This window comes from Oratosquilla oratoria, chromosome 1 (assembly GCF_046742065.1).
Source record: "Oratosquilla oratoria isolate Oo_2021 chromosome 1, ASM4674206v1, whole genome shotgun sequence".
Lineage (NCBI taxonomy): Eukaryota > Metazoa > Arthropoda > Malacostraca > Stomatopoda > Squillidae > Oratosquilla > Oratosquilla oratoria.
In genome coordinates this window covers 75,540,696-75,544,385 of record NC_134777.1, presented here as the reverse complement: position 1 = coordinate 75,544,385, position 3,690 = coordinate 75,540,696, and positions in this window count along the sequence as shown.

Here is a 3,690-nt window from a genome sequence, read left to right as displayed (position 1 = left end):
TATTCTTTATCATTATTAGTATTGTTATTATTTATTATTATTATTATCTATTATTATTATTATGATTATTATTATTATTATTATTATTATTATTATTATTATTATTTTTTATTTATTATTATTATTAGCATAATTATTATCATCATTATTATTATTTTCATTATCATTATTATTATCATTATTATATTTATTATCATTCTCATTCTCAATTCTCCATTCTCATTATTATTTATTTTATTTATTATTACTATTAATATTATTATTATTATTATTATTATTATTATTATTATTATTATTATTATTATTATTATTATATTATTTTTATTATTATTATTATTTAATATTATTATTTATTATTATTATTGTTATTAATTCATTATTGTTATTGTTATTATCATTTATTATCATTTTATTATTATTATTATTATTCTATTATTATTATTAATTGATTATTATTATTATTATTTATTATTATTATTATTATTATTATTCTCATTATAATAATTATTATTATAATTTTTGTTATTGTTAGTGTTAATTTTATTATTATTATTATTATTATTATTATTATTATTATTATTATTATTATTATTATTATTATTATTATTATCATTATCATTATTATTATCATTATCATTATCATAATTTTTATTATTATTATAATCATTATTACTATTACTGTTGTTATTATAATCATCGTTACTATAATCATTATCATTGATATTATTACTGTTATTATTATCCTTATTGTTATTATCATTCTATTTATTTATGTCTTTATATATTATGTATTTATTTATTTGTTTTTGTTCCTAGAAATAGAAAAAGATCTAAAATCAAATCAATATACTCCCTGCTCTATACAGTCATTATTTTATAGAGTTTGATGGTCATTTTATGACCGGAGAAAGGAAAAACAAAACAAAACAAAAAAAGCCCTCCTATTCATTCTTTATTTTTCGTGTTGAACATGCTCATTGCCATCGGGTCATAAGGAGATTTTGGCCTCTGCTCCCACCCCTCCACCTCAAGGCACGTCACCCTTGTTCTCTTAATACACGGAATACACGGAAAATTCTCCCCCCCCCTCTCTCTCTGTCCGTCTGTTCGTCTGTCTCCTCCCTCTCTCATTCTCTACCATTCTATTTCTCTATGTCCCCTCCCTTTCTCCCACTCTGCCTGTCTGTGCATGCATGTCCGTCGGCCTTTTCATATTGCACAAGGTCCATTCAAAAAGTAACCGACCTTCGTCTATACAGAAAATAATCATGTACATTTCATAAGTTTGATTTAATCACCTTCAAAGTACTCCCACTTGGAAGTGCACACACTTCTCACATCGTTGCTGTCGCTGCTGGTAACATCTCTGGAATGCAGAAATTGGAATGTTGTAGAAGTCTGCCGTATTTTTTCTCACAATTTCCTCTCTCGACTTAAAGCGCTTCCCTTTCAGGGTTTTCAGTTTAGGAAACAGCCAGAAGTCACAAGGTGCCATGTCCGGAGAGTAGGGAGGATGTCGAACAAGTGGAGTGTTGTTTTTGACCAGGTAAACTTGGATCAGGTGGTCAGAATGAGCAGGAGTATTACCATGGTGAAGTTGCCAATTTCGCGCCGCTCACATTTCCGGTCGTTTTCGTCCCACAGCATCAGAAAGGTGTCGCATAAATCCCAAATAGTACTCCTTATTAATTGTTTGTCAACTTCATCATGACGTTGGTGCGACCCTGTCGTCCTTTTTGGGGGTTTTGGTGATGCCTAATGTTTCCATTGTGATGACTGAAATTTAATTTTCGGGTCGTATCCATACACCCATGTCTCATCAATGACGATGGTCTTCACGAAGTCAGAGTCATTGTTAGCATAGTCAAGCAGGTCTTGTGCAATTTCCAGGTGGAGTTGTTTCTGCTGTTCCACCAGCAACTTGGGAACGAATTTTACCGACACTCGTCGTATGGCCAGATCTTTTATCAAAACTGTATGAACTGGTCCTGTACTTATTCCTACTTCTCCGACAAACATTAGCAATGAATTCTTTTTTTTCTGCTGGTGGATGGCCTGTCAGACCGTGGTTTGCTCTCAACTGAAGTTTGTCCTTGCCTGAAGCGGCTATATCACTTCTTAATCTGTCTTACTCCCATTGCTGCATCGCCAAAGGCTTGCTGAATCTTTAGGATAGTTTGCACTTGCGTATCACCAAACTTCTGGTAGAACTTAATGTAGTAGCGCTGCTTGATGAGCTCCGACATGTTGTGTAAGGACGATAATCCGACGAGCGTGTGCTGGATGTCTGCACTCTTGCTTCGCAGCCGGTAACTGGCGCCTACTACAGCTGTCAAAAAATCCACGCATGTGCAGTAAGGGTCAACAACCACAAAAAGGAAATGCTGAATGGTAAATTGCTTTTCCTTTTATGGACATAAATCGGATACTTTTTGAACGGACCTCGTATATCTATCTATATATCTGTCTACCTACTTGTCCACCTGTCTGTCTGTCTATTCGTCATTCTACCTGTCAGATCGCCTGTCTTTCAGTCTGTACGTCTGTCAGTCTATTTGATTGTGTGTTTGTCTGTGTGTCTATCGATATATCTGTTGTGAATCCATACGTCTGTCTGTCTATCCATCTATCTCCCGACTGTCTGCTATCGGTCTATCTCTGAGTCACATTGTTATCTTTTTTTTTGGTCTAATATATCATTCTGTACAGATTTTCTTTATCTGTCTCTTTCCCTCTCTCTTTTTTTCTTCTCTCTCTCTGTCTCTCTCTCTCTCTCTGTCTCTCTCTCCCTCTTTCTCTCTCTCTCTCTCTCTGTCTCTCTTTCATCTCTCTCTCTCTCTCTCTCTCTCTCTCTCTCTCTCTCTCTCTCTCTCGCTCGCTCGCTTGCTCTCTCTGTCTGTCTGTCTCTCTCCACTACTTCTCGACACTACTTATTCTTAAATTTTACTGTTATTTTCTAACTTTTTTTCTTCTATGCTATTTTCCTTCTGCATGTTCTTGGTGACGAAGTCTAGAGATCTTCCATATGCCTTCTAGAGGTACCTGGACCTCTGGTGGCGCAGTCACACATCACCCTTGGGGGTAAGGGGGGAGGGGAGAAGAGAGGGGGAGTGTAGGCTGCTTCACCCTTCACAGCAATTCCTTGACCCTCTGCAAGTTGGCAAAGCAATAAATCTCATCATGCAAATAATCATAATATGCCAATGATCACCACGTCAGCCGGGCATAAATCATCCCCCCTCCCTCCTCCATCTCCTCCCCCATCCACCTTATCCATCTCCCCCCTTCCTCTTCCCCCTATTGGCGTTTTAACCGTTAAGGATCACCACCAGAGGCTAATAAGTTAATCCATCAACATCCACTTCGATGGTTCTTCGTCTCTTCGGCTACACCTGCTGATGTCTAAGGCCCTAGAGGTCTTCACCAAAAGACGCGGTGTTGACAGACAGGGAGGTGTTGGACGAGGAGGTGAAGGTGGACGTAGAGGCTGAGGTGGAAGCAGGGAGAGGGAGTGAGGGGGAGCACCTCACGAGGCTTAGAAAGGCACTCTGGTAGTGAAAATGGGCAGTTCTGGACAGAAACCCTTTGGTTCTTGCAGCGTCATCGAGGTCCAAGAAAAGAACTCATTTTGCTTCTTCGGAGGAAAGTAAACAAACAGAAGACTCTTGTCTGGAACCAACGTCGAAGACC